The sequence below is a fragment of the Peromyscus maniculatus genome, chromosome 14 (assembly GCF_049852395.1).
Source record: "Peromyscus maniculatus bairdii isolate BWxNUB_F1_BW_parent chromosome 14, HU_Pman_BW_mat_3.1, whole genome shotgun sequence".
NCBI classification, from domain to species: domain Eukaryota; kingdom Metazoa; phylum Chordata; class Mammalia; order Rodentia; family Cricetidae; genus Peromyscus; species Peromyscus maniculatus.
In genome coordinates this window covers 34722271-34747733 of record NC_134865.1, presented here as the reverse complement: position 1 = coordinate 34747733, position 25463 = coordinate 34722271, and the positions used below count along the sequence as shown (strand labels likewise).

Sequence of the window (25463 nt, the reverse complement as noted above, 5' to 3'; positions counted from 1 at the left end):
TAGCTTTCTCCTCTGGATGCTTGCTGCTGGACTGCTTCCCTACAGACACTAATCCAGCTGTGTACTCTAAAGCCCACCTCCTTGTTCCAACATGTACAATAATCATGCTTCCCTGTTCAACTGTATGCAGTAAACATGCTGAGCTTCCAGAGTGCCGTGGCTTCTCCATCACAGAACCCAGACCCCAATTCCAGGTTTTCTCTGAGTCTATGTGTCTTTTCTTCAGTGTCTCTCCTTTCTTCATTCCTTTGTGGCCCCAGTTTGGTCAGCTTCTGGAGCCTTGTAGGATGGGGCTGTATTTTTTTTTTTTTAAGATTTATTTATTTATTGTGTATACAGCATGAATGACTGCAGGCCAGAAGAGGGCACCAGATCTCATTACAGATGGTTGTGAGCCACCATGTGGTTGCTGGGAATTGAACTCAGGACCTCTGGAAGAGCAGCCAGTGCTCTTAACCTCTGAGCCATCTCTCCAGCCGATGGGGCTGTATTTTATCTCAGCAACTGACCACGACTAAGCTTTGCAACGGTAAATCACAACGCAGGGGCCATTGTACCATCTACAGTGACGGCCGAGAAAGAGCTGGCTCCAAAAGGTCGAGCAGGATCCAACAGGTGCCGCACTCAAATCTCTGAAATCGTCCACAGAAGCCCCTGACTTTACTGCCAACCTCTGCCAACACAGTTTGGGGATCGTGGACTTTGTCTGTGAGGCACTGAGCCCGCTGTCCTCCACATGCCAGCTTCGAGGAAAAAAAAAATGTTCGCTATGTGTTTGCTTGAGATGTGGAACAAACACAACATCCATAGAGCAAAGTTTGTTCCCATAACGTGTCTTCAGATTTGAAACCGGGCTTCAAGGAGTCCAAGCATGTCACCACAGGTGCTAGGAATCAGAGACAAGAGAGTTCGAATTCAAATTTTGCTGTAGTCCAACGTTATAATCTCTCCATATACCGCGCTGCCTCTTTCAGGGCCAAGAACTGGCTATAATGACATACTGTAGACTTTACACACTGCAGATTCCGTCATTCATGGATGTCACCTGTTGGTAAGAATGGTATTTCCTGGGGTTGTATAAATGACCTGCTGGGTAGAGCACTTCCCCTACACCTTAAGGACCTGAGTTCAATCTCCAGGACCCAAGTGAAAAAGAGAAAGCCAGGTGCAGGCGGCACAAGCATCTGTAACTGGTGCTCAGGAGGCACAGACAGAAAGATCCCCGGGTTTGGTGGCCAGAGGGTCTAACAGAACCATCGAGCTCCAGGTTCAGTGAGAACCATCTCCAAACAGGCAGTAGAGGGTGACTGATGAAGAGAAGCCACTCTCCTGGAGCTGGCCCTGCTTCACAGATTGCTCTCTGCACATACACATAGGTTACTGTCTACCAACAGGTTGAACTTTTGAGGGCAAGGACACAGTGTTTATTTTTATATGTACTTTTCAACCTTTTAACTCGAATACTAAAAACAAGCCTAACAGTTGGTAGACATTCTAGGAATTTTCTAAGGGATTAAACAGCAGAAATATTCATATTTGTTACTTTTCTTTTTTCTCCTATTTTTCTTTTACTGAGAATAGTATTTTTATAATTATTCTGATTACACTTTTCCCTTCCCCAACTCTCAGATCCTCTGCTTGTCCCCTCCCATCCCACTAGTCAGTAGGGTGAAGGCTCTGGGGAAGTAACTTCTCTCTGTTCAATGAGTTTGTAGGTGCTGTCTTCCCCAATGGGGCCTGGCTGTCAGTTTGTGGAGAACAACCAATAGCCTTGGCAAAAGCCTGGGTTGTTTGGGGATTCCATGGGGCCTTTTGGCCAACAACTTGATTAGATATAATCCATTCATTTCATTTGGTGATGAGAGTTATCCAGTTGGGACTCTTTCTTCCCCATTATTTGGATCACACTTATACATGTATATATTTTAGAAAGCTTCTACTGTATTAGGTTTCTGTATGACCCCTCAAATGGCCTTCAGTTTTAGCTTTCTCTTCCAATATTTCCTCCCTTAATCCCTCTTTCCTCCCCCGCCCCAGATCTTCCCATTCCAGCACCTCTCATTCATACATAACTGTTCTATGACCCCTTCCTAGCAAAGATCCATCCCTCCCCACTAGTCCTTTCCTCTGTATTGAACCCTGTGATAATGTGGATTGTAGCTTGCTTATCAAAGACTTAACAGCTAATAGCCACATATAAGTGAATGCACCATATTTGTCTTTCTGGGTCTGGGTTACCATATTTTTAAATAAATAACAATATCATTATACTGTATATTCTCTGGCAATTTGTGTTATTAAACACTATGGGTATTTTAAATTCATTCTTTGAGGATTTCACACATTTATACAGTGAAATTTGATCAAGTACCTCCATATTTCCTCCTTCCATCTCCTCTTGAATTTCTCCCAACATGTGCCTCTTAAACTCTTAAATTTTAATAATTTGCTAGTGCTGTTCATATGTACATGGTACAGGGTCATCCACGGGAACTGAGCAACCTACCAGTGTCCACGTCTCCAGAGAATAATTGTCTCTCAGAAGCCATTAGCTACCAGTAGTTCCTCAGTTGGGCGTGGTGCCTCCTGAGAGACTACCCATCCGCGCAGAATTGGGGTTGGCTTGAGCTTACACAGGTCTTGTGCAGGTGACCACAGCTTCTGTGAGTTCACGAGGATGCTTCTGGTATCACTAATTCTCCAACAGAGCTGAAGCTCCATCACCTTAAGTCCTGTGTAGTTATCCCTCCATATAATAGTGTCTGTCTTTAAGTTTGCTGTGTGATGACGACATGCTGCATTAGAAATCATTGTATAAGTTACAGTAAAATTGAGTGATTTCCCCCGTTTGTTAGACTGGTAGAATTTATTATCTTGACAAATCTGAGTGTTGTTAGTGTATATTGCTGATGGGAGGGAGCTTGACGATGATTAGTGTAAGATACTCAGATCCCAGAGTCTAGTAACACCATTTCTAAGTGTGAGCTGACAAAGAAAATGGTATAAACATTTCAACTTCATTACTTTCAGAAATAAAAATTATCTTGTGTTTTCTTTTGTTTCTGTCACTTATTTACATACAATAAATTGGCCTCAAAATTTGGTGGCGAAAAGTCACCATTATGGATGAATCGTGGCTTGTGTGGACTGATGATTTAGAGGAAGCAGCGGGGATGGTTGTTTCTGCCCTGTGACATCTGAGGTCTCAACTGCAGGGATTTGAAGGCTGGAGCATAATACCTGGAAGTGTCTTTATTCTCATGTCTGAGATGAACCAAGCTGACTGGTGGTGGGAACCAGAACTGAATAAAATACACATGAGGACTAAGGGCTGAATCAGGCTACCTGGGACCCTATCTTCCCACATCAACCATGATGGCAGCCCAGAGCCGCTGGGCAGAGAATCCAGAGTCACATCAAACTACCATTATTTTGGCTGTGGAAATGGCTCGCTGGATAAAAGCACTTGCTGCACAAGTGTGAGGACCAGAGTTCAAATCCCCAGTACCCGTGTAAAAGCTGAGTGTGGTGGCTTCTGCCTTCAATTCCAGTGCTGGATGGGGAGGAGCCAGGAAGATCGTTAGGGCTTGCTGGCTGCCAGTGAAAGACCCTACCTCAAAGGAATAATGTCAACAGTGATAGAACCGAACATCAAACATCTTCTTCTGGCAAGGATGTGTCAACATTTACACATGTGATGTGCACATACACCATACATACATAATAAGCACTACTTAAGACCTCTGTAAGGAAATAAGCTGACCTTCATTTTACCATAAAGTTGTACCTGGAGCAGAGAGGAAAGAATGGAGACTTCATCTCTTGAGACGTGAGTGGTAAAAACAGGACTGGAAACACTGCAACCATTTTCGGGTTCTAAGAGCCAACCCTGCACTATCTTATTCTGTGAATTTCTATGCAATATGCTCTTTACATACATACAGTCATATGCTTATGTGGCATACAGAGACCTACACATATATCTCCATGTACAACCTTCTCTCTGACTCATACTGCTTCATTGTTCTATCTCCTCATTTGCCAGTCTGTGCCACCATCATGTCTGACATGTTCCCTGAGAGGCTGTGCTTCTGGGCAGTCACCAAGGGCAGCAAGCACTCACTTGCACAGCTCCTGCAGGCCTTTACTTGTTAGCTCTCGTACCGTGGCCTCCTTGCTTCTACTGAAGGTTTTCTCTTTTTGGAAAGAGCTAAAAAAAACATTAGTGTTTGTTCCTTTGTTTGTTATTATTCTTGGGTAAAAACATACAGCATGACTCACGTTTATGATTTCCTCATCTGTGGCCAATGCTCTTCCTGTCTTTATGAGTTGATCTCCACACTCCAGGAAGTCCTACAATTTTCTTTTGTATTTTATTTTACTTAAGACTGCATGGTTTGGCACCCAAAGTTCAGAAACCAATTGACCAACTCTACTATTATTTACATTTCCTATCTTTAAACATCAGCTCAGACCCAGTGTTTTCTAAAATCAGTTTGTATAGGGGTTTCCCTTGTGGGTTGTGCTGTGGTATATGTATCCTAAGCATACTTAGGGTGGTTCCAAACTATGAGTGGGCTTCATCCCAAAGGGGAGAATGTAAGTTACATGTGCAACCCTTATCTTTTTCCTTTTCTCCTAAATTATCCAGGATAATCAGAGTTTTGATGTTTGTTTTTGGAAACTCCTTTGGCCTAATTAATGAAATATTACTTTTCTACTGTTCCCACATCTTCAAGTCCCTAGATCTATTACTGCAGCATTTACTCAAGTATTTTTATACCAAGCACTATATGTTGTGATACATATATACATATTATATATACATGCACATGTGTGTGGGAGAGGAAGAGAGAGAGACAGAGTGAAAGATAGAGAGAGAGTCAAACTTGTTTTAAGTTTACATAAAATTAGTCCGCATACCCTGCAAGCCTGACAACCTGAGTTCCATCTCAAGGCCTCACAAGCAGAAGGAAAGAATCAACTATGAAATGAAAGGCATACTTGATGCAGTAACTGTACTTTGACACAGAAAGTATGTGAGCCAAAAGTAAAATTTATATATATTTATATATCATACACAAATAAATATAATATATATACATATATAGTAAAGAAGAAAGTTGGTATAAAGAAGAAAATGGTCAATGGATTTGAAGCAAAGATCAGTAGAATGCTTTTGAGTCTGTCCACAGGGCAGCAAGAGCTCCTCTTGCACACACATCATTTCAGCCATGCAGGAAAGCAGCACTTTACAGTTCTCTGTGACATTTCATACCTTTCTACCACTAAACAGGCAGAACGTGATTATGATTCTAGAATGATCTTTCCTCTTTGTGCTGATGAAGTTTTACCTTCAGCTTACGTGATACTTTCTGTGTCAAATCACAGTCCCTGTGTCAAGTACGCCTTCCATTTCGTATCATTCTGATCATAATTTGCATGCCCTGTCTCTTCCCCTGAGTTCAGCAGGAACAGGGCTCATGGTTTACAGACCTCTGGAACTCTAGAGCCAGGCAAGAATTTACTGAAATAATGGGTTATGATGACTAATTTATTACCTTGGGTGAGTTATGTAGCTTAAGCTGAGTTTTATGCTTTGTAAAATGAGGATTAATACTACTATTTAACCTAAAGGACTGTCTTAACGATTACATGAAATAATTCATGCAGAACACAATCCTTGACCCAGTCTTCATGTTCAGTAAATATTAGATATGGTATTTTAGGACATTTCTGAGGAATATTTTATTTAATCACCCGAGTTTTTTCTTAGAAGATCATTTGTAGTCTTATTTCAATACCAATGTTAACTAGGTAGACTTGTTTCTCACCGAAATGAACTACTGCATGACAATCCAATGAGATAGTTCAGTATGTGAAAGCATTTGCCCTCTTAGCATGTTTCTATTGCTGTGATAAGACACAATGACCAATGGTAACTTGGGGAGGAAAGGGATTATTTCATTAGTTTCCAGATAACAGTTCACCGTGGAGGGAAGTTGGGGCAGGAAGTCAAGCAGACCGGGAACCTGTAGGCAAGAACTGAAGCAGGAATGCCACTTACTGCCTTGCTCCTCACACCTTGTTCAGTCTGTTTTCTCATCTACCTGAGGACCAATTTCCCAGGAGTGGCACCATTCGAGTGGTCTGGGCACTCACACACCAATTACTAATTACAAAAACGCCCACAGACTTGCTCCCAGGCCAGTCTGGTGGGGATATTTTCTCTATTGAGGTTCCCTCTTTCAAAATGATTCTAGCTTGTGTCAAGTTCACATAAAACTAGCCAGCACAGCCTGCAAGTCTGACAGCCTGAGTTCAATCCCAAGAACCCCGAGTGGAAGGAAAGAAGCAATCCCTAAATGTTGTCTGTGAACTCCCCATGCATGCTGTGGTATACGTGTGCCTGTTCTTACATAAATACATGATACACCCACAATGATAATTTTTAAATAAGTAAAAAGAAATACAAGCATACCTTCTCTGTGATGAAAAGCCATGTTGCAATGTCACATCATAAAGTGTTTATAGGTAGAAATTCTCAAACTGCTACAGCACCCCTTACCATCAAATGGCAACTCTGTTTGATGCGAGATTACTATGTATCTTTCTTAGAAGCTACTTTATTAAATAAATTCTGTGTTTTAAATAAAAAATTCAGAGTAGATTAATTTATCAACATAAGACAGATACAGATTTTTGTGATGGGATTTAAAAGCAAAAAAATTTTCCCTGTCAGTGAAGAATTATATATTTTCTAAATAACAAATATATTCAAATATACTAAATGGTCTACACATTCAGATCTTTAGAATATTTTATACTAAAATATTAGATATCCTGACAATAAAGATATCCCCAGAGCAATGTTTTATGCATGATAATTCCATCTTTCCTTGTATTCCAGGTTCCTCAACAGTGACCAATAGTGTTTTAGAGGGCTCTATCTTGGGGAGAACTCCACGAGGAAGCATATGTTACCATCTCCTTATTTAATCCTGCCCATTCATCTCCAGACCGCTAATGAACCCTGACTGAGAACATACTTCTAACCAACTCCATCATTCACCCCAAAAGAGTAAAAAAGATTGTGTTTTCTAACACCTGTGACAGATCTGAGCACTGATTTATTTCTTATATTGACCAATCCTTTTGTAACTTGAATATTTTACTTATTTTAACTATTGTGGAAGATTCAACAACTGCAGTCTACTTATGTCCAGTATATTTTTTAGCCAAATCATTCTTGCAAAACACAGCGGTCTGGGATTTGTTTGTTGCTTGTTTTGTATAATACGTCAGCTGACATGCTCACACGGAAGAGAAAATAGCAATGGAGTCTGCAGCAAGCCTCTCACTATGGGGCCATGTTTTTAGTTTGCAGGAAGGGCTGAGAGGCAAATGAGGAAGGGTCCACAAGGTGCAGAGAGCTGGGAAACGATAGCATTTCTGTAACTGAGCATTAGTCCTTGGAGACTTAGAGATGTCTGGGGGTGACTAATTGAGTATGGTCCTAAAAATCTAGAAAAAACTTACTCTAGCATCCACTCTCAAAAGCACTGGAGGGCTCAGACAGATGACTCAGGGATCAAGAGCACTTGTTCACTCTTTTGAAGACCACGCTCAAATCCCAGCACCCACAGAGTGGCTCACACCCCTCCTTAACTTCAGTTCCAGGGGATCTGATGCCCTATTTTGAACTCCTTGGGCAACAGGCATACATGTGTTGCACATACATACATGCAGACAAAATATTCACACACATAAAATAAAATAAATATATTTTTTAATGTTAAACAAGTACTGGAGTACATTTTTCTCTGCTTTGGGGTTCTCATTCAGTAAATGCAGTACAATATAGTGCAAGAACTCTCCCAAGCTCCAACTCGAAGCACAACTTGATGCTCAGAAGGAAGGCTGTGGATCGACCCAGGAAGTGCTCTGGGCAGCAAGGGAGAGGTAGTTCTCAGCAGCAGAGCTCACCACACCAGGGCATGGAGCCAGGGACTGGAGACACAGTGGAGCCAGGCTGGGACTGATCTGAAAATGATAAAGCGAGGCAGAGTCGAATCAGTACCTGAGATAGGAGGTCAGTGATGCTACAGCAGGACCAAATGGCTTGCTAGCTCAGGTCCTGAAGCAGAGGGCACTTGTCCTCTAGCCACTAAGAGCTGCTCATAGTTCACAACTAACCTCCTCCCCAGAGAACTGCCTGACTCCCAGTGGGGGAGAGCTCTCATTCTCTCCCTCCACACCTCTTTCCCTTCTTATTCTTTCCTTTAAATGTTGTAATATCTGTCAATTTTTCTCTAATTTTTTAGATTTGATCATTTTTCTTTTTTATGGGTTTCTGTTTCTCATATGTTTTTAAATGGTGTATGTCAGTGTACAAAATAATGAGCTTCATGTTGACCTGTTTGTTCAAGTGTGTCATGTGCTTTAACCATACAGTGAGTTTCTTATTGACCTGTTTGTTCAAGTGTGTCCTGTACTTTGACCATACTTACTTCCCTTTACCTCCTCCTGATTTTCCTCCCAACTCTTGTCTGATAGACTGGCGCCCCCTCCTGGAAACAGCTGTGGCGTAGCTGACTGGTGGGCTAGCTACTGTGACAGACTAGGTTTTCCCTCAGGTGGAATCCACTCCCACAAGCCCCTGTGACATTAGGTTAAAGCTACTGTATCTGAGATCACACAGTTGCTTAACTTGGTCTGCTTTATAGGCCCATTGTCTTTTTCCAGGGAGCTAAAGAAGTAACATGGTCTTTGCTTCTAGACAGCTCATGCCAGGGGTTGAAGAAATGTGAGTTTCTTTGGCGTACCAATGATCTAAGAGGCCAGCTATGCACTGCAATCTTCAGGGTGAAGACTGCTGTCCCTTCCCTTCTCCTCCTTTTATTGGCTCAGCTTGGAAAGCTGATCTTGCTCACCAATGGCCTTGAAGACATATTCAGTGGATGTTCAGTGAACATAACATAAGCAGAAAGAAGAGAAAACAATCTAAACACAGAAGGACCCTAACTATAAAAGACCTTTTGTGTTACATTAAGAAACTGAACTTCTATTGAGTACTCAGCCAGAAACCAACAAGGATCTGTGGGCCCAGGGTGATGACTGTATCATGTTATAATCCATGTCCATGGTGATGACTGTATCATGTTACAATCCATGTCCATGGTGATGACTGTATCATGTTATAATCCATGTCCATGGTGATGACTGTGTCATGTTATAATCCATGTCCATGGTGATGACTGTGTCATGTTATAATCCATGTCCATGGTGATGACTGTGTCATGTTATAATCCATGTCCATGGTGATGACTGTATCATGTTATAATCCTTGTCCCCTGGTGATGACTGTATCATATTATAATCCATGTCCCATGATGATGACTGTATCATGTTATAATCCATGTCCATGGTGATGACTGTGTCATGTTATAATCCATGTCCATGGTGATGACTGTATCATGTTATAATCCTTGTCCCCTGGTGATGACTGTATCATATTATAATCCATGTCCCATGGTGATGACTGTATCATGTTATAATCCATGTCCCACTAGCTTCACTTGCAACCTATAACTTCAGAATAGGATACATTTCCATAAAGAAATTATAAAATAGCTTGAATGTGATAAATACATAGTATATAGACTATTGTCTTAGCCATTGTTCTATTGTTGTGAAGAGACACTATGACCATGACAACTCTTATAAAAGAAATTAATTAGGGCTTGCTTATAGTTTCAGAGGTTTAGTCTATTCTTATCATGGCAGAGACCACTGTGTCATGCAGGCAGACATAGTGCTAGAGCAGCTGAGAGTTCTACATCGAGATCCATAAGCAGCTAGACCAGAGAGCCACTGATCTTGGCTTAGGCTTCTGAAACCTCAAAGCCCACCCCAAGTGACATACTTCTTCCCACAAGGCCACACGTACCCCAACAAGACCACACTTGCTAATCCTTCTAAGTAGTGCCACTCGCTAATGACTAAGCATTCAAATACATGGATGGGCTATTATTGTTCAAACCACCACAACTATGATGATTATTTATATCTTCTCCTCCCACCTTAAGAAATAAGATCTTTGGGGGTTGGAGACATAGCTTAGTGCATAAGATTATTTGCTGGAGCACATGAGGACCTCAGTTTGGATTCCAGTGCCCAAGCTTCATGTGACCATATGCACATGCCTATAACTCTAGTTCTGTGGATGGAGGGCAGGTGGAGACGAGAGGGTCAGCAAGACTTGATGGCTGCTAGCCTAGCTCCTGGTTTGGTGAGAGACCCTTTCTCAAGAGAATAAGGCAGGAATTGATAGATGAGGACCCACGGTGTCTTTCGGCCTCTACACACACACGCCTGTGCAAGCATATCTGTACCACACTTACACACCAAATACATATACATGAAGAATTAAAATATTTAAATAGTTTCCATTATCTTCTCCTCCTTAAACATAACAATTTTGTTCGTTTTGGTATTTATCAGCCCACCTTTTATTTTCTTTGAATTTTCATTCTGTGTGACATGTGTGATCAGCTGAAAGTGTTATTGTGCACTCACATTCCATAGTTATCAGCATGCTTGTGAAAGTGAGCATTGTTGGTTCACAAGTTGAAATGTGTCGCTTTTACTGCTGTATAATGCTCTACTGTGCTGCCATCCCTTCTTCCAAGAATGTGCGTTGAGTTTGCTACAAGGTTGGCCAATCCAAATGCTGCCATTTGCACACCTTGATTCTTTGTTCTTCATACATTTGTGGGACAGGTACACACGCACAGAGAGAGATGACAGGGCCATTTGATATGGTCTGGGTACTACATCAGGGTGTGTCCCAATGGTCCATTACTGGATTCAGTGTAGTGCTGTTGAGGAGCTGAAACCTCTAGAGAAAGGGTCTGGGGGTAATTAGGTCATGGGGCCTCTCCTTGAGAGAGATGAGTGTAGTTCTTTGGGGACCCTGTTTAATTTCCATGTACATATTTGTTATTAAAAGAGAAAGCCCAGCCCCCGAGCCACCTCTCTCTCTTCTTCCTGTCTTGTCTCTGCATGTCTTGGTTCATTTATGACACCATCAACTATGAGGCTCTCCCTGAAGCCAAACGGGCCACTAAATAACACCTTAAATAACCCAGCTAGCAACAAGTATGACAACCTGTATAATTACAAAGCATTTCTGAGTGAAATCAAGAAATGTAAGCATAGTTCATTATCATAAAACTCAGGGTTATAAAAAAATTAAATCATTCTAAAGTCGTCAGTAAATGCATTATGTATTTTAGGAACATTTTGCTATGAATTGAAAAATGCATGCTAAAATTTGTGTAAAAATGAAAAATAAACAAGAATGACAAGAACACACCTTCAGAACAAGAAAACTAGAAATATCACACTACCAGTTTAGTAGACTTACTATAAATAGTATGATCTTATAATAAAATTGTTTGACTTGCTGGGCGGTGGTGGCACACGCCTTTAATCCCAGCACTCGGGAGGCAGAGCTAGGCAGATCTCTGTGAGTTCGAGGCCAGCCTGGGCTACCAAGTGAGCTCCAGGAAAGACGCAAAGCTACGCAGAAAAACCCTGTCTCGAAAAAACCAAAAAAAAAAAAAAAGAGTTGCTGAAAAAAAAATTTGTTTGACTTATAAATAGCTAGAAGGTGTGATTTTAGAATAAAGATGACAAATAGACAAGGGAAGCAAACAGAAAACCTGGAAAATCTATATGACCTTCTACAATGTGGGTTGTGGTGGTCAAACTCAGGTCTTAAAGCTTGGAGGAACGTGTCTTTACCCACTCAGCTACCCTGCAAACCCCAAATAGTCAAGGCCATCTCTTTTGGAGGCACTGGGGAGGTCTTATGTAGCACAAAGGCTACGTTATTGAATTAACCATGTGGCAAAAGGTAGTTTTGGATTTGTCATTTTCTTGCCTGATCTCCCAAGGGCTGGGATTATAGTCATGTTCCACTAAGCTGGGCATATGTAGTGCTAAGTATCGAACCCAAGACTTCATGCGTAGTAGGAAAGCAGTCTACACACCAAGCTACATTACCAGCTGTATTTGTTTTGTTGTTATTTGTTTTGGGTCACTTGGGGTTTTTATTTTTTTAGTCTTTTTGTTTGTTTTTGAGAAAAGATTTTTGCTCTGCATTCCCAGCTGGCATGGGACTGATTGTGTATTCCAGGCTGGCCTGGAATTTGCAGGGATGCTCTTCCTGCCTCTTTCTCTCTAGTGCTGGCATTTCAGGCAAGTATAGCACACTGGGCTTCAGAAAAGTACTTCTTCAATATAATTCTTTAAAAAATCTGAATAAAAATTGATGAATTGGAATAAAAAATAACAGTACCTCTTCAAAGAATAGCACTGAGAACATAAAATGGTAAGCAGTTCTTGAGTAGCAAAATATTTTAAAATGTGCAATCAAATGATGTATATAAAGAAAGTAAAAACAATTCTCACCAATAAATTAGAAAAATAAGAATCTAAAAAGATAGACAAAAAAAAAACTGTAAGAGGCAAATCATGACAGAAACCTCCTAACGCCCTTAAATGTATAAAAACATATGTGGACATCATCAGACACCAGCAAACTCCAACTAAAACAACGCTGTGCACACTCATTACTGCGATGGCAACTTTAAAGACGGTGAACGATAAATGTGCAAGAGGATGGGAGCCAAGTGAAACTTTTGCTGCTGAACAGAACAAACTAAAGCTGGGCCAACAAGGTGCCTCAGCCTGTGAGGGCATTTGCCACCAAGTCTGACCCCTGAGCCCAATCCCTGGGCCTTGTGTGGGAGAAGGAGAGAACTGATTTCCACAAGCTGTTCTCTGACCTGCACTCTGAGAGATGAACACCACACACACACACACACACACACACACACACACACACACACACACACACAAATACGTATAATGAGTTATAATAGCTAATGCTATTGAGGACACATATCCAATGATCATGTTGTAACATGTACCTGACAAAAAGATATGCATGTTTTACAAAGACAAGGCAATGTCCATGGCGACCCTTGACAGAATAACTACAAACCAGAAGTCCCCAATGCCTAAGTAAGAGAGCTATGGATATAGACACAGATATAGATACATAGATCGAGATGTTCCAGCTTGCTACAGAGTAACCAGAATCCATGAATGATAACCATAGGGCAACACACCCACATTCTCCACACATGCTTGATGAGAAAGGATCAACACAACATGGACTTTGCCTGTTTTTCTATTGTGTTGCTTCTGTGTTTATACTTACATGATTTTCAAATTGAGAATTATTGTCCTTGGGACTCAATGGCTAGAGGAGTAAAAAAAAGTTTCCTGGGAGTAGATGACAGCCTGTTTCCTCATGTAGTTGCTTGGCCTTCATAGATGTCAGTATTCTGTGGGGGAAATACATTAGGTTGTATGATTTGTGTATTTTTCCATGATGTATTTCAACTCCAGCAACAAGTTAGCTAAAAAGAACCACATTCATGTGATTCTATGCAGTTATATTCATAATCCTTTACAGCTGAATGAATATTCCTACAGAAAAATCCTTGGGAAACATCCCAACATCCTGCTGACAGCATTCTTTTTGGCCAAATAGGCCACAGTGAAAGTAAAATGACACCACACATGTGAATCCAGCATACCTGGGTGATGGTGGACTGCATGTCCTGGGTGGGTGAAGAGTCCTGTTTCTTATCTAAAGCCAGTCGGTTGTTGGCTCAACAGTCCTCACTGGGAAAATTGTGAAGTGCTCAGTTGTGTCTAGAACACACAGCACTGTGATTTACAGAGGCCAGATTACTCGTGAAGACATCAGCGTTCACCGTCTCTGCTCTCCTATGAAGGTCAGGTTTCTGTCAGGACATTTCCTCCTCACTTAGCTCTTCTTCTTCTTCTTCTTCTTCTTCTTCTTCTTCTTCTTCTTCTTCTTCTTCTTCTTCTTCTTCTTCTTCTTCTTCTTCTTCTTCTCTCTCTCTCTCTCTCTCTCTCTCTATATATATATATATATATATATATATATATATATATATATATATATATATATGTTCTTGTGAATGTGGAGCCCAAAAGCCAAATAAATTCTTCACTTGCTTTCCACTTTATATTTTGAGACAGGGTTTTTACTAAACTAGGAGCTAAGTAATTTGACAAGACTGACAGGCCAGCAGGCTCTAAGGATCTGCCTGTCTCTATCTCCCCAGCTAGGATTACAGCTTCACACCCCCACACCCCCACACCAGCACACCCGCACACCCCCACACCAGCACACGCCCACACTCCCACACCAGCACACACCCACACCCCCACACCCCCACACCCCCACACCAGCACACCTGCACACCAGCACACCAGCACACCAGCACACCAGCACACCTGCACACCAGCACACCAGCACACACCCACACCCCCACACCAGCACACCCCCACACCAGCACACCAGCACACCCCCACACCAGCACACCAGCACACCCGCACACCCCCACACCCCCACACCCCCACACCAGCACACCAGCACACCCGCACACCCCCACACCCCCACACCAGCACACCTGCACACCAGCACACCCCCACACCAGCACACCCCCACACCAGCACACCAGCACACCAGCACACCCCGAGACCCCCACACCCCCACACCAGCACACCCCCACAGCAGCACACCAGGACACCAGCACACCAAAACACCAGAACACCCCCACACCCCCACACCAGCACACCCCAACCCGCACACCCCCACACCAGCACACCAGCACACCCGCACACCCCCACAACAGCACACCAGCACACCTGCACACCCCCACACCACCACACCCCAACACACGCACACCCCCACACCAGCACACCAGCACACCAGCACACCTGCACACCAGCACACCCGCACACCAGCACACCAGCACACCCCCACACCAGCACAGCAGCACACCAGCACACCCCCACACCTGCACACCCGCACCCCCCCACACCCCCACACACCCACACCAGCACACCCCCATACCCCCACACCAGCACACCAGCACACCTGCACACCCCCACACCCCCACACCCCCACACCAGCACACCAGTACACCAGCACACCTGCACACCAGCACACCCCCACACCAGCACACCCGCACACCCGCATACCCGCACACCCCCACACCCCTACACGACCACACCAGCACACCAGCACACCAGCACACCTGCACACCAGCACACACCCACACCCCCATACCCCCACACCCGCACACCCCCAAACCCCCACACCCGCACACCCCACACCCCCACACCAGCATACCTGCACACCAGCACACCCCCACACCAGCACACCCCCACACCAGCACACCTGCACACCAGCACACCAGCACACCAGCACACCTGGACATCAGCACACCAGCACACCCCCACACCCCCACACCAGCACACCTGCACACCAGCACACCTGCACACCAGCACACCTGGACATCAGCACACCAGCACACCCCCACACCAGCACACCCCCACACCAGCACACCAGCACACCCCCACACCCCCACACCAGCACACCCCCACACCAGCACACCCCCACACCAGCACACCCCCACACCCCCACACCAGCACACCCCCACAGCCCCACACCAGCACACCCCCACACCCCCACACCAGCACACCAGCACACCCCCACACCCGCACACCCGCACACCAGCACACCAGCACACCCCCACACCCGCACACCCCCACACCAGCACACCAGCACACCAGTACACCCGCACACCAGCACACCAGCACACCCCCACACCCGCACACCCGCACACCAGCACACCAGCACACCCCCACACCCCCACACCAGTACACCCCCACACCAGCACACCCGCACACCCGCACACCAGCACACCCGCACACCCCCACACCAGCACACCAGCACACCAGCACACCCCCACATCCCCACACCGGCATACCCACACACCAGCACACCTGCACACCCGCACACCGGCACACCAGCGCACCAGCACACCAGTACACCCGCACACCCCCACACCAGCACACCAGCACACCCGCACACCGGCATACCCACACACCAGCACACCTGCACACCCGCACACCCGCACACCGGCACACCGGCACACCTGCACACCAGCACACCCCCACACCATCACACCATCACATCAGCACACCAGCACACCAGGCTTTCTACATGGGTGCTGGAGATGTAAAGTTGGGTCTCACGCTTGGGCAGCAAACAGGCTGGACATCTCAGACCTCTTGGCTAATCTTTCAATACCCACTAATGAATTTCTTCCGAACCTTAGATGTTACATAAATAGATTTGGTGCCTTTAGTATTATTGACACATTATTGAGAGATGTGTATTAAAAAGTTAAAAGTAAAAATAGTTCTTCAGCCAAATTTAAATGAAAATAATGTAATAGGGGTTTCTGGACAACCTTCTCCTGGTTAAAAGGAGCCATCACAAACTTATTATTTATAGCTAAGTTTGGTTCACCATTTAAAGCTGACTGGGCATGTGATGGAGAGAAAATCGACAGAGGTTAGAGGTTAGCAGGTCAGGAGTGGAGCTCTGTATTAGTCCACAGAAATCCAACCTGGCTTTCTTTCAGGCAGTCCAGGAATGTTATCCAGAAAAATCAAATTTTCCTCTTGTAAGTCATTACTCAGCTTCAGGTTCAATCTGCACTGAGATTTGAATATTTCATAGCACCTTTACAAAACAGACTAATTCCAAGAGAAGATTTATAAAATTATTTCAGAATTTTATGAAAAAGTTTCTGACATTGTAGCAGAAAGTCTCTACTTCTCTGGGGGTGTCACTAGTTAGTGGAAGACAATGACATACTTACATCATAATCACAGGATGAATCCAGTTTAAAACTTATATAAGTAAATCTGAAATTAGAATAAAATCTGTTGTAGGCATTTTGTGGTTTTAGACCTGTTTTTCTATACAATAAAGAAAAAGAAATAACTTAACAAATGTTTGAGATGAAACATCATAGCGCAATTTTTCTTTTCTGTGATACTAAAGACAAAAGCATAAAACACTTCATTAAATTTAAAAGTGATTCTATGTGCAAATAGAATCAATGTAACCTTTTTATGTTTAGTTACAACTCTTTAAAATCTGTGCCTAAAGCTTGACAAAGGACAGCACTACTCAGTCTAAGCGTTGGGTCTTTGCTAAGGGCAATCATTATTTCCACATTCATTCTAGAGCTGACAGTGTTCTTCACATGGGTGTGAAAATGAGAAAATTGCATCCTGTGTCCACAGTTGAGAGACCACAGTCACAGATAGTTGTGTTAACGTAAAGCTATAGCTGTGCACAGATCAATTGTTCTGGGGGAACGCATCCCAGGCTGCAGGAACACCTCCAACCCTGTTCTCCAAGCCAGCAACTTCTTCGGCCATCACAGTAACACCAATGTCTGTCTATTACCCAATCTTTCATCCTATCCCCACCCCTTCTCTCCTAACCACTATAAACAAACAAACAAGATAGACTTATCATTTATATTTCCAAATCAATAAATAAAATCTCACTGGGTTGAGGCCCACTCTTCAGGAGAGAACTCATGTCTGGTGCTGTAAGTCTGGTAAAAAGCCTATGGCTAGTGAGGTCCTAGGAACAGGGAACCTTGGCAGGGAACCTATTACTACTGTTTTCTTAAACAGATTTGTAATCAAACTGCCTTCTAAATACTTAAGTTTATATATCAGTAGATTAGAGTTGGCCTCAGCCTTTTTCACAGAAACTTTAAAATATATCTAAATATCTCTATTGATGTGCCTATGTGTGCCACATGTGTGCAAGTGCCTTCAGATGCCAGAAGAGAATGGTTGGGTCCCCTGAAACTGGAATTACAGGTCATTGTGAGCTGCCTGATATGGATGCTGGGAACCAAAGGTCCTCTGCAAAAGCAGCAAGTACTCTTAACCACTGAGACTTACCTCCAGTGAAGCTTCTTAATTGCTGTAGGCAGAAGCTAATATAAAGATTCGTAACTTGTCAAAATGCTGAGAATAAATGATAGTAGAATGCTTGGCCCTAAAAGGGACATCTATGTCACCCCCTTCCCTAAGGGTCAGTGAACAGAAGAGAAGGTTGAGGATGAGGGCAGGGTGTCCCACAAAAAAACAATGTCTAGACATGATGCAGGCTTTGCATTCATGAACTCACTGCTGCTGTGGTTACCTGCATAAGGTGGGTACAAGATTGGTCCTGCTGACATTTCATTGTTGAAAAGGAGGGCATCGTGATATTAATGGTTCCTGGGGGTGGATATCACTTTCTTCAGTGGTGTAGTCACTGATATGTTGTCCATGCTCCAGTTAATAACCTCCCATCATGCCCATGGGAGCAACCCTGGTTAAAATTAGTAGGTCACATATACACACAAAGACATGAAATTAGGAGGGAACCCATTGGGAAGAAGGCGTTCAAAGAAAAAGAGAAGAGACAAGAAAGAGGATAAGGAGTGGTAATAAGGTCAAAATCCATTAAAGACATGCTGAAGCCATCAAAGGACATATTTTAATTTACAAAAAACTTATTGGAGATATGTATCACCACCACCACCACCATCATCATCACCACCATCACCATCACCATCCAGTGGTGGCAGCAATATTTCTTTCCAAATATCTATCCAAAAAACTGTGAAGCAGGAGTCCACATCCAGTCCACTAGTTCACCAGTTTCAGCCATGCTCTTTCTGTCATTGCAGGGCTGCTCCCTCCTCCCAGGAAGGAGGAAGGGGAGGAGGGAGTGGGCTGAGTCACCAGAAACCTTTCAGAAGTAGGAAGTGTAAGTGGACTACTTAATTAGACTTGGGGTTTTGGAACTCTAATTAATAATAAATATATTTTCCTATCATATTAAAGAAATAAAAAATTTTATGTCCAACCCAAGGCAGCCTTCGGTGACTTCTTAAGTAATACACATCACAGCAAGTTTCCACTGAGTGGTGTGTACTGTGAGGGGAAAGGTTTACCACGGGACCCCAGAATCTGGGTCTGTGAGAAAAGCAGGACAACCCTGAGTGTGGGAAGACTTCCAAGCACTGCTTGCAGCAATGCAGAGCAGTGCAGAGCAGTGCAGGGCAGCGCAGAGCAGTGGAGAGCAGTGCAGGGCAGCACAGAGCAGCGCAGAGCAGTGCAGAGCAGCACAGAGCAGCGCAGGGCAGTGCAGAGCAGCGCAGGGCAGCACAGAGCAGCGCAGGGCAGTGCAGAGCAGCGCAGAGCAGCTCAGGGCAGTGCAGAGCAGCGCAGAGCAGTGGAGAGCAGTGCAGGGCAGCGCAGAGCAGTGGAGAGCAGTAGAGAGCAGCGCAGAGCAGTGCAGGGCAGAGCAGGGCAGCACAGAGCAATGCAGAGTAGTGCAGGGCAGTGCAGAGCAATGCAGAGCAGTGCAGGGCAATGCAGGGCAGTGCAGAGCAGCGCAGGGCAGCACAGGGCAGCGCAGAGCGGCGCAGGGCAGTACAGAGCAATGCAGAGCAGGGCAGAGCAGTGCAGAGCAGTGCAGAGCAATGCAGGGCAGTACAGGGCAGTGCAGGGCAGAGCAGTACAGGGCAGTGCAGGGCAGAGCAGGGCAGTGCAGGGCAGTGCAGGGCAGTGCAGGGCAGAGCAGGGCAGTGCAGGGCAGAGCAGGGCAGAGCAGGGCAGTGCAGGGCAGCTGCCCACTCCACAGAGACAGCAGCGGCAGATGAAGCAGGAGGCCCATGGGTTGAGCAACAGATGAGAGGACTGGCCAGGACACCAACAGGTTCTGCAGTGGCTGCAGGTGCAAACCAAGGCAGGGCTCCACATAGGCACAGCCATAAACGCTGACATGGACTCCTCACGGGCTGTCACACAGAACAGTTTCTACCCTCTTACCTCCAGTTTAGTAAGAAATTTGTGGCTTGGAAAACAATGAACATTTACAACATTAAATTATCATAAAAGACAATGTACACAGGAGAGAAGAGTAAGACCCAGATGAACTGAATAAGCTGCCCAAGATCACAAGGCTACTTAGCAAGCCCCCACCTAGAGCTTGGCTTCACCCGCCCCCTCGGGGCTTCTCTAGGTACTCGGTGCATCATCATCCTGGACAGAGGGTGAGATGCTCCTGTTTGTAAATTAAAGGGACTAGAGCAGGTGTTGACTTGATTTTTCTTTTTCTAGTTTGTTTTGATTTGTTGTTGTTGCTGTTTTTCTTTTTTTGAGAGAGAGAACATGAAGTTGGGTGGGTTGGGAGTTGGACAGCATTTGAGGGGAATTGGAGGAGGGAAAAGAAAAGTATCAAAATATATTGTTTGAAAAAATTTAAATAAATTTTTTTTTCCGAGACAAGGTTTCTCTGTGTAGCTTTGCGCCTTTCCTGGAGCTCACTTGGTAGCCCAGGCTGGCCTCGAACTCACAGAGATCCGCCTGGCTCTGCCTCCCGAGTGCTGGGATTAAAGGCGTGCGCCACCAACGCCCGGCTCAAATAAAAAAATTTTAAGACTAGAGACAAATGCACAGCATGAACTCATCTCTAACTCTCAAAAAGATGGAACAAAATGAAACTTAAAATTCTGAGCCAAACTGGGGCTGTGGGGCTCTTCTAGAACTCATAAGGCTATTGTTTGAAATGATCACAGGTCTACGATGATCTATAGATGTCGTTTTTTTATTTACTGACTGATGGGTTAAAATGTCTTCCCAAACAAGTGCTTATAAATCACTTATTTAATTTCTCATACCAGGAAGAAGAAAGCTAAATAATTTTGCCGGTGTGTTTGGCTGCTTCCTCTTGGTCTCTATTCAGACGTCAGGTTTGTGGTGAGGCCTTCCTGGAACACTCACTTTCAGGTCACAAACCACACCCCACACGCCTGCCCCTTGGTACTGCTGCAACTTCTACAATTTCTGCCCTTTCTCCAAGATGTTTTAAGTCTAACAGATGATAACAGATGATAAAGTATCCTTAGTTATGTCTTGTACTGGCAGTTCTAGGTGACCAAGAGCTGAGTGTGTTGTGTTACAGGTACCTGACTGAAACGTTCACCAAAGTTCCTGCTTTGGGGAAGACTACATGTTCATGAGAAGCTACCTAAATTTTAGGTAAATATGAGAATTTTCACTTTTCTTTATTATATGTAAAGAAACTGCAAATTAAAAAAATGGTAATATCTAAAGACTAATCCAAAAGAACATTTTGATTATATAATAACTAGCTGTTCTAATATTAAATTTGTCACTTGTGTTTGCTAAAAATTTGAACTTTGTTTCTTCATGCATGTGTACATTTTGTTGCTCATAAGACCAAATTACTAAACTCTCCAGAAAGGCCTCAACGTCTAAGGACTTACGAAAACATCCACTAATTTACTAACTTCCTTTGCAAAGTAAGCTAATTTTATAAACATAGAAGAAGATATTACCAAGCAATCTAGAGAAATGCAGGTATAGACATTCTGAGTGAATCTGCATCAAAGTTAATTTATGGAACAGTGGCGAAATTTCTCTAAACACTGAGAAGAGGGGAGGGTGCATCCCATGACCTGTCCTCTCCTGCAGTGAGCTTCTCACTGTGTCCCTCCTCCCCTGCAGTGTGCTTCTCACTGTGTCCGTCCTCTCCTGCAGTGTGCTTCTCACTGTGTCCATCCTCTCTTGCAGTGAGCTTCTCACTGTGTCCGTCCTCTCCTGCAGTGTGCTTCTCACTGTGTCCATCCTCTCCTGCAGTGTGATTCTCACTGTGTCCGTCCTCTCCTGCAGTGTGCTTCTCACTGTGTCCATCCTCTCTTGCAGTGAGCTTCTCACTGTGACTCTACTCCCCTGCAGTGTGCTTCTCACTGTGTCCGTCCTCTCCTCTCCTGCAGTGTGCTTCTCACTGTGTCCGTCCTCTCCTGCAGTGTGCTTCTCACTGTGTCCATCCTCTCCTGCACTGTGCTTCTCACTGTGACTCTCCTCTCCTGCAGTGAGCTTCTCACTGTGTCCCTCCTCTCCTGCAGGGAGCTTCTCACTGTGCCTGTCCTCTCCTGCAGTGTGATTCTCACTGTGCCTGTCCTCTCCTGCAGTGTGCTTCTCACTGTGACTCTCCTCTCCTGCAGTGAGCTTCTCACTGTGTCCGTCCTCTCCTGCAGTGTCTTCTCACTGTGACTCTCCTCTCCTGCAGTGTCTTCTCACTGTGTCCATCCTCTCCTGCAGTGTGTTTCTCACTGTGACTCTCCTCTCCTGCAGTGAGCTTCTCACTGTGACTCTCCTCTCCTGCAGTGTGCTTCTCACCCTGTCCGTCCTCTCCTGCAGTGTGCTTCTCACTGTGTCCATCCTCTCCTGCAGTGAGCTTCTCACTGTGTCCATCCTCTCCTGCAGTGAGCTTCTCACTGTGTCTGTCCTCTCCTGCAGTGAGCTTCTCACTGTGACTCTCCTGCAGTGAGTTTCTCACTGTGTCTGTCCTCTCCTGCAGTGAGCTTCTCACTGTGACTCTCCTCTCCTACAGTGTGCTTCTCACTGTGCCTGTCCTCTCCTGCAGTGAGCTTCTCACTGTGTCCGTCCTCTCCTGCAGTGAGCTTCTCACTGTGCCCGTCCTCTCCTGCAGTGTGCTTCTCACTGTGTCCATCCTCTCTTGCAGTGAGCTTCTCACTGTGTCCGTCCTCTCCTGCAGTGTGCTTCTCACTGTGTCCATCCTCTCCTGCAGTGTGATTCTCACTGTATCCGTCCTCTCCTGCAGTGAGCTTCTCACTGTGTCCGTCCTCTCCTGCAGTGTGCTTCTCACTGTGTCCGTCCTCTCCTGCAGTGTGATTCTCACTGTGACTCTCCTCTCCTCCAGTGTGCTTCTCACTGTGACTGTCCTCTCCTGCAGTGTGCTTCTCACTGTGTCTCTCCTCTCCTGCAGTGAGCTTCTCACCGTGCCTGTCCTCTCCTGCAGTGAGCTTCTCACTGTGCCTGTCCTCTCCTGCAGTGTGATTCTCACTGTGCCTGTCCTCTCCTGCAATGTGATTCTCACTCTGACTCTCCTCTCCTGCAGTGAGCTTCTCACTGTGTCCCTCCTCCCCTGCAGTGTGCTTCTCACTGTTTCCCTCCTCTCCTGCAGTGTGCTTCTCACTGTGTCCGTCCTCTCCTGCAGTGAGTTTCTCACTGTGTCCATCCTCTCCTGCAGGGAGCTTCTCACTGTGTCTGTCCTCTCCTGCAGTGTGCTTCTCACTGTGACTCTCCTGCAGTGAGCTTCTCACTGTGTCTCTCCTCTCCTGCAGTGTGATTCTCACTGTGACTCTCCTCTCCTGCAGTGTGTTTCTCACTGTGACTGTCCTCTCCTGCAGTGTGATTCTCACTGTGACTGTCCTCTCCTGCAGTGTGATTCTCACTGTGACTCTCCTCTCCTGCAGTGAGCTTCTCACTGTGCCCGTCCTTAGCCTTGGGACTCTGGACCATTTTGCTGTTCCTCTGTGTGTTCTCGGAATGCTCACTTCAAAACACAGCTCATGTGGATCCTGTCAGTCTCTCTGTCACCTCATTTACATAAATCAAAACACATTTAAGAGTCAGAAGATATTTAAGGTCAATAGATGATGGGATCAGATGGAGGTTACCCCCTTTTGTCCTCTCATCTCTCTTTGTTTTAGTGATAAAAATCTAAATGTAATCACCAGATAACATGGAGATAAAGACACCTCTTGCCACCAAATGAAATTTCCAGTGCCAAGAATGGGTTAAATCTAACTGAGTTGCTGTTTAAATAATCCTATGGGAACCCCCAAACAACCCAAGCTCTTGCCAAGGCTATTGGTTGCTCTCACCAAATGAATGATAAGGTGTTATTGGTAAAAACCACACCCACGTGTCCCACTGAACACAGAGCAGTCAAGCTGGTGCCTACCTAAAACCTTTGCCCTGCTGACCAGTGTTCATGGTCCTGGAAAGTACTCTGCATTCTACCAAGGGGAAGGTGAACCCCAACCCAAACATGATGCCTTTAATCTAACAATGGTGACCTGCCTGCATGGCGCACTGGTGCCACAGTGGTCCAACCAACCCATATGTGATTTGGTGTAAGGCCCACTCTGTGAGATCAACCTATGTCCAACCTTGCTTGTATGGCCAGGAACCCGAGACTAGATTGGTTGTGGACCTACGGGAAAATCCAATACAGCAGTATTTGGTCTGTCAAAGGGACACAGCAATAAAATGACACCTAATGGCTTTCTGCTCTAATCATAGATCGGTCCCTTGCTCACCCATCATCAGAGAAGATTCCTCCTGCAGCAGATAGGATAAAATACAGAGACCCACAGCCAGACAATATGCAAAGAGTGAGATATCTTGGAACTCATAGTACTGAATGGGATGTCTTTACCAAAGCCTTCCTCTCAGGGATCAGGAAATTTTGAGGAAGAGGAGGAAGAAAAGTTGAAAGAGCCAGTGTATATGGAAGACACCAAGAAAACAATGCCTACTAAACACAACAGGGCTGACACCCACACAAATTCACAGAGACTGTGGCAACAGGCACTGGGCCTGCACTGGTCTAAGCCAGATAGGATCCCAGTGCTGAGAAGAGAAATGGACACAGTCCCCATTGATAGAAATTCCCCCCACGCCCCTATGGTCATCTCTGCCTAGTCATTTCCGGGTCATATGTCCTGCGTGCCCTGTGCCCCATGGTTAATTGGTCACGTAGTTGTGTGGACGTGACCCCATGATCTCTGCATGTGGGCCTGTGTGTGCAGGTGTGTCCTGGCCTTTATAAGGCAGCACCATGTTCCCGGGTCTCTTTTCTCACAGGTGTCCTTTCACGGGCCTGATCACATCTATCCCTTTCTCTTTGTTTTGATAAAACTCTTGTTAGTGGATTCTGTCATGTGTCATGACTTTTCCTCTGGGGCAAGAACACCACAAAAAGCCAACACCCATCCCAACTGATAACCACTAACAAAGGAAAAATCAGTCTTCTCCAACAGAGTCTCGATATACAAATCACACTTGAGGTCAGACCCCATGCCAAGGAATAGATAGCCCACTCAAAACAAACTCAAAGGGACTTTTTGAGAAATTTTGCTTGTTATGGCTTATGATTTCATGGGGGGCTTTATTGGGGTGGGGGGCTCTATGTGTTTGTGTGTGTTTCTGCATGTGTATGTGCTTCTCATACTTTTCTTTTTTCTCTGTTTGTTTCTTCTGTTCTTTTGTAGTTTGCTTATCTATTTGTTTTCTAGAGAGAAAGAAGGTGTGGAGTTTGATGGTAGGGAGACAGGGATCTGGAAGAGATGAAGTAAGAAAGTCCATGATCAGAATCTATTGTATGAAAAAAATCTATTTTCAATGAAAGTAAATAAACATATTTTAATCTTTTTATTTACTTTATGTGCATATCTATATAGTATGTATAAGAGAGACAGACAGAGAGTGCACACACGAGCATCCATGTGTGGAGGTCAGAGGCCAGCCTCAGGTGCCTGCCCTTCATTTCCTGCTCATCCAACACAGAGCTTGTGCTGTTC

At 44.8% G+C, this 25463-nt stretch overlaps 2 long non-coding RNA genes across 3 annotated transcripts in view; both read right to left on the bottom strand.

The window, feature by feature from the left end:
• The window catches only part of LOC143268437 (uncharacterized), a 626027-nt gene that overhangs the window by 397083 nt on the left and 203481 nt on the right, over window positions 1–25463 (bottom strand). The window lies entirely within an intron of this gene.
• On the bottom strand, window positions 7773–14007 carry LOC121822355 (uncharacterized). 2 transcript variants are annotated; one of them, XR_013044596.1, is made up of 2 exons: window positions 13292–14007; window positions 7773–8043 (listed from the first exon to the last, which is right to left on the bottom strand). It is a non-coding gene; the product is annotated as an uncharacterized LOC121822355 (long non-coding RNA). The 2 variants fall into 2 exon arrangements; XR_013044597.1 differs by lacking the exon at window positions 13292–14007 and adding an exon at window positions 8826–9263.